Genomic DNA, 6,831 nt, shown 5'->3' with positions numbered 1-6,831 from the left:
AGGGAGGGAAGGAGGAAGGAAAGAAAAAAGAAGAAAACTTTCAAGGGAAGCATGTAGATGCTTTGTGAATCTGCCATACCAAAAGTTGTGGGTGTTCTGTGACAGCACAGGCCAGAGAAACCTTGTTTTTCAAAGTAACCTTGAAACACAGTCACTCAAATTAATGTTCCCTTGAGTGACTTCTTCCAGCAACAGCATGACAAGGCAATGTGGGTAGAGAAGGGGGATGGTGCCAGCAGGGCACAGGGTAAGAGAGCTCCTCACCACTTTTCTAAAAAAAAAACAATGGTGCCTGCTTTAAAAAATAGAGACACGAAAAGGTACTCTGAATTCTAATATTTAATCAAAGAGCTGGTGGGAGTAGAACTGGAACTGGCTGTTTCTAAGAACCAATGGACCCATAGCTCAGATTGAGACCCTAATTTCAGAGCCTCTGAACATGAAGAATGTTCATTTTAAAAAATAATAATAACAAATGAATAGGAAGCTTTACCGATTATATACCTTTTTATTTATTTTATTTTTACTTTATGTGTATGTGTTTTCCCTGAATGTATGTAAGGGCACCACATGTGTGCAATACCCTTAGAGGCCAGAAGAGGGCGTTGGATCCCCTGGACCTGGAGTTACAGACAGTTGTTAGCTGCCATGTTGGTGCTGGGAATGAAACCTGAGACCTCTGCAAGAGCAGCAAGTATTCCTAATCACTGAGCCGTCTCTCCAGCCATATCTTACTTGGTTGCATATCATTGATGTTCCTTCCTGACACTAATATTAGAATCACCATATATTAGAAGATGCACGTTTCCCAAAATAAAACTTTTAAAAGAACAATGATATTTCCTGCTGCTGAAGCACTAACAAAAAAATAAGTAGAAGGACCCTTGTCCAAATAAATCACCTCCAAGTGTCATCCTTCAAAACTGAAATGGCCAGAAGAGGGGTCCATGCCCAGCCTCCTGTGGACTACACATTCACATCCAAGCCAGGGATGCTTGGTTTTATGATCCACCGTAGCTTAGAAAGATTGGCTAAAGATGAAGTGATTAGCACCAGACTAATAGAGATCACAGGGTGCCCAGAACACCAGTGGTCATGTTGGAAGACTGAGCTCATTATGGCAAGGTATCATCAGAGACCTGGGAGTTTAAATGGAGTTGGTTGAGCCATTTATGGAGGATATAGTAAAAACTGAAGGAAAGACAGAAAGAGTATCCCTAGAACAGAGGAGTGATGTGGGCCCTTAGGACAAAGGAGTGATGTGGGCCCCTAGAACAAAAGAGTGATATGGGCCCCATGAACAGAGCAGTGATGTAGGGCATGTTCTTAGCCCTGTGCCACCAGGCACTGCACTGTGAACGACTTTTCCACCCTTAGACCACCTGTGAATGAAGTTCTCATCTGTACCCTGGTTTACAGATAAAGAAGAAGTGTCAAAGCAATTATGAAATTTCCTTCAGCTCACACAGTGAATCAAAGCATGAGGGCTGTGAAGACGACCCAGCCAGCAAAGTGCTTGCTTTATAAGCATGATGCTTTACGAGCACAATTACCTGAGTTCAAGTCCAGAATTCATAAAAATGCCAAGTGTGATGTATACTCTTGTCATCCCAGCCCTGGGGAAGATGAGACAGGAAGATGCTTGAGGCTAGCTGCTCTATCAGTCTAGCCTAATTGGTAAATTACTTGCCAATGAGAGACCCTGTCTCAAAAGAGGTGAACAAGTTTCCTCAAGATAGCATGCAAGGTTGTCCTCTGACTTCTACACACATGCACGCATACACACGTGCATTAGAAAGAAGAAGTGAGGAAGTGAGATCTAAGAAGTGATTCTCTTACTGAGAGTCACAGAACCAACCACAAAACAAATTCATAAACTTCCAAGTGCAACTTCATCCACCGCCTTCCCTGCATAGGCTGGGTCTGGAGCCACTGGGGTTCTAGGTAAGATTTCTTCTCGCAAAAAAAGAAGGGGTTCTGCCACTAAATATATGCAAATGTTTCTACAGCATCCCATCCTGGGAATGGTAATAACCTCTAGCTTCTAGCCAATGACCCGTATCTCATAGGATTCTAAAGTTCATTGCAGAACTGTACGGGTGAACTGTTTCTTTGTCAGGAAGTAGATAAAATGGCTCTAGCATGTATTTCTGCCACAGAAGTGGAGGCATGGGGGGGCGGTCTGTAAGTGGTTAAACCTTCATGTTAATTTCTTACCATTTGGCTATTTCTACAGTATACAAGTCACTGAACATATTTTCGTTTTCAATCCTAAGCACAGTAATGTAGTCTATAGTTTAAATGTGAAGCTTTTAAAGACAGAATCAAAATTAAGAGTATTTTTAATCAAAAGACTGAAAATTAGTGCATGTCATCTTGATGGTTTAAACTATACATTTAGTGTTTTATTTCTTATATCAATTATTGGTATAAAATGTTATTTGTTTGGCACCCTTTTCTTTCAACACAATGTACCAAGCTATATTCTTTAGTCCTCATATTAATTAGAAATATCCCACTAAATCTGATTTTATGTGTAGGAACTGTATTCCTGTGACAATGACAGTATTCAGTTTTAAAGTCTCTACTCTGTTATTGCAGAAGGTATAATTTGCGCCCAGAATCTTTTGTTAATATCACTACAAACTGTGATTCTTTTATGTGGGTTTCATCATACCTCTGATCTCCAAAAGCTGAAATGCATGTCCACGTGTCCCCTGCCTCTGCTGAACAATTCTACTTTGAGAGCCACCGTTTCCCAGCCCAGTGAAAGTAAAGAAATGAATGCTTCCTCTGGCTGTGAAACTGAGGGATCCACACAAAACCTCAGAGAAAATAGGAGGGGGATCAGTGGGTCTGTGGCTCCTGCATTTTATTTCTGAGCCCTGTGTTATTGTTTCTGAATGTGTGATGGAGAAGAATTATGACTGAGGGTTGGCTGAAGACTGGACTCTTAATGGCTAATGCCCCAGGCCACAGTGCCCTATGTAGAATGGTGATAGCCCTCTCTTTGGGGCTTACTCTAGCAGAGCTATAATCTTTATAACTTTTTTGTTGTTGTTTTTAAAATTGTGATGGTTAGTCTTCGTTGTCAACTGGACTGGATTGAAAAATCACTGTGGGAACACACCTCTGGGTATGTCTGTGAAGATATTTCCAAAAAGGTTTAATTGAGGAGGAAAGATCCACCCTGAATGTGAGTGGCACTACCCCATGATCTGGAGTCCCAGACTGAATAAAAAGCAGAAAGCAACCTATTAGCATTCATCTTCCTCTGCTTCCTGACCGCAGATACAGTGTGATCTACTGCCTCACACTCCTGCCCCCATGCTATCCCAGTCATGATGAACTGTACCCCCAAACTGTAAGCCAAAATAAATCCCTTCCTTTCTTCCTTAAGTTCCTCTTGTCAGGTATTTCATCACAGCGATGATAAAAGTAGCTAATTCATAAGTTTAGTGGGAACTAAAGTAAAGTTGAGCAATTACATGGTTAAGAAAAGTATTTACATTTGCCTGATGCTTCATAGGTAACAAACCAGGATCACATGTCTGTTCTTGTTTGAAGAATTCAATAATGCTGTGAGTCAGGGAAGAAAGATGCTAAGAATATGGGTCTACATCCTCCCTCCACTATTAGCATGTGGCTTTGGGCAATATATTTAATGGCTGTGCACCTCAATTAGAACCTCTCCAAAATGAATACAATGTAAACAGTTCCTATGAGGAGTAAGGGCAGAAGGACTTCCCATCACCACCATCATTCGGCACCCTCTCTGAGATTACACTTGCTGTGCTCACCAAGTACCTGAGGTTCCATGTGGGTACCATGGAGGGCTTCACACGGCTCCCTGTACCCCAACCAACTTCCAGCATACATCCCTGAAGCCATAGTCTGAAAAGCTAAATACATTTCCCACACTCATTAGCTTAGGGTCCTGAATAAGGTTTCTACTCAACCATCTGGATGGATTTGGACAAGGCTGCAGGCGTTTGGTTTACTGATGCAGAGTTTAGCAGGGACATGTTTCAGGAGCTGGCAGCCTGTGTGGAGACCACCTGATGTGGCCTCTGCTGACCACATGGAGATGAGGTTCTTTGGGTGGCTCAATTCAGTCAGTGCTTGGTTTTGGGAGTTGTTCCAAGAAGCTCAGACTTCCCCATCTGCTATGATACTGTGAGCCATAAGCAGGCCTTCATATATCTCACTTTAGTAGATGATGTAGAGAAGATTCTGTTGTCTGCAGCTGAGAAGACCCGTAGATATAAAAGATGCCTACTCCTCACAGACTCACAGAGAAACTCTGGAAGAGCAAGCCAAGCCATGATTCTGCTACTGGTCACTCTACCACATCACAGGAAGGAAAAGGAGCAGTGGCCAATTTCAAACTGCATTCATTCATGAAGTCTCTAAAGCACAATCATATTTACCATAATCTAGGAATTGTGCTGGACACTGGGAATGTTGCTGGGTTCGTATGAACCCAGTGTTTTGTCCTCAGAGGGCTCTGAGTCAGTGGAAGAGACAAAACTAAAGTAAATAATAAAAATAATCTGTGACAGAAGTGCTTTCATGAAGGCAGATATATTTCAATGTTTTATTAATTTTTAAAGTTAGCATACAAAGTAATGGATTTCATTATGATTTTCATAAAGATTATTATATTTTTTCTTATTCATCGCCCTCCTTTGTGGCCCTCCCCCATCATCCTTGACCTCCCTTTGCTGGTCCCCTTTCTCCCCCCACATAGTCTTCCCTTTTACTTTCATGGCACATATATTCTGTTACCTCTCTTTCCCCCTCATCCCTCCCTAAAGAGCTCTTCTTCCTTCTTTTCACTTTCACAACCTACACACACACACACACACACACACACACACACACACACTCACACATTCAGCATATATACTGCAGGAATGTAACAGAGAACATGTCTAAGGAAGAGTCAGGGTAGGTTTCTCAGGAATGAGAAGAAAGGATCCATGGGGGTCGGGGATGTAATTCCAGACAATGGGGACATCACGTTCAGGGGTACTGAACATATCCCATAGCATTTATGAGGTTGTTCTAATATTTGAATAAAAATTGATGTGATTTCATTTCAAATTGTGTTAGATTATTACCCTTCATAACTATTTTCTACCCTCTTGGTTGAGGTATTTGTTAGACAAGATGCAGTCTACCTATGTAGAAGTCATAGACAATGAGTTAGCCAAATAAATGCAGGTGACTGTAAAGCATTTTAGTTATGTAATTTTATTAATAAAAACTGTCATTTTCTTTGGAGGAAAACCAGAGGACCCTGGGAATTATTACGACATAAAGAAAGACACTGCATTCGGACCTCAAGAATTCATTGCATTCTAGCAGGTACTGGAGCATATTGGGAATGTATGATCCATGTCCCAGAGAAACTTGTAGTAAGGAAGAAGGAAGTTTAAGACTTATTTTTATTAAAAAATTCAAAGACCATTATGAGGAAGAGAAAAATGCACAACTTCCCCTGTCCAGGGGATTTATTTTGAAAAAATCAGACATATTTTGACAATTCCCACTGTTGAAATGTCTGGGGGTCAATTGGATGAGATAAATTAGATGCATAACTCCTATAGAATAAGCAAAGAAATGGATAGCTATTGGTAATGGAATATAACTGTAATTGTCTAATTTGGACAGCTGGCTCATGCAGGCTTCCATCATCATTTTAAGAAGTAGAACCCTTTTTCTCAAATCAAAAGCTGAATAACAGGACGAAATTCAATTACAGCCTCAGTCTGGACATCACTATTGCCAGGGCCTGATGAGGATGGGGAAGTCAGAAAATCTGATTCTCAGCTGGGTCTGCATCCTGTCACATCCCTGCTCATTGTCCACTTTCTGGTAGCCAACCCACCCTTTTGACGCCATGCCCGGGTAGTCACAGGGCAGCCTAGAAAGGGAGAGCATTCTTCGGCTGGGCATCACTGGGCATGTCTAGGGAATTCTAATTGGCTGGGAATCCTGGGCACTTGTGTTTTCTCCTGTATTTAAAGGAGACATAATTTGTGTCTGTTGTTTCAGATACTAAGTGCTTTGAGAACATTGTGATTCTCACAACAATTCATCTGTTCTACAGATGAAGAAACTGAGATGCTAAGATGCCCAAGTTCATACAGGAAACAGGAAAAACCAGAGCCAAGACTCAAATTTAGATTTGAGGGGCTCAAACACAGTGGGAAGCTGTTTACTTTGTGAAGGTTTCTTTCTGATCCACCCTCTTAAAATTTGAGGGTTCTTCATCAATTTCCAAGTGGCAAAGGAAACAAGAGGTATTGTCTATAAATGGTCTAACACTGGCAGTTTCCCAGCTCTCCATGCTGGTCATCTTAACTCAAGAAAGAAATCAGGCCCATGGGAGAAGAAAGGATTTGCTAGAATCACTCAGCTAAAATCCAGGACTACTTGTCCAACTGGTGAATCTAGTCAGTCTATCTAGGGGGAGGTCTTTGTTTTAGGATGGTCAGCTGTTCCTCATCTATCAGTAATCAGTTGTCAATATTCCTTTAGATAAGATTGGGGTCTGCTGTTCATTTTCCCAGTTCTGTGCTGGGTTACTATCTGGGAGTCCCCTGAGCCACCCTGGCCAACAACTCAAAAGAAGGTATCTCCTATCTGGCATTGTTGCTTGTTATGTAGCCTTTAGCTATACATATGGACTCTTAAAAAATTATATTGGCCCCTTTAGTCTTAGATTATAATTTCCTTTTGGGTGTTTAATGTCATACAGTTGGCCCGGATAAACCAATTTATTTTTACACTTAAGGCCGTTTGAGGATCTGTTCCTCAGGGGCC

The sequence above is a fragment of the Nannospalax galili genome, unplaced genomic scaffold (assembly GCF_000622305.1).
Source record: "Nannospalax galili isolate Female #2095 unplaced genomic scaffold, S.galili_v1.0 scaffold902, whole genome shotgun sequence".
Taxonomy (NCBI): Eukaryota; Metazoa; Chordata; class Mammalia; order Rodentia; family Spalacidae; genus Nannospalax; species Nannospalax galili.
This window is presented reverse-complemented; position numbering follows the sequence as displayed.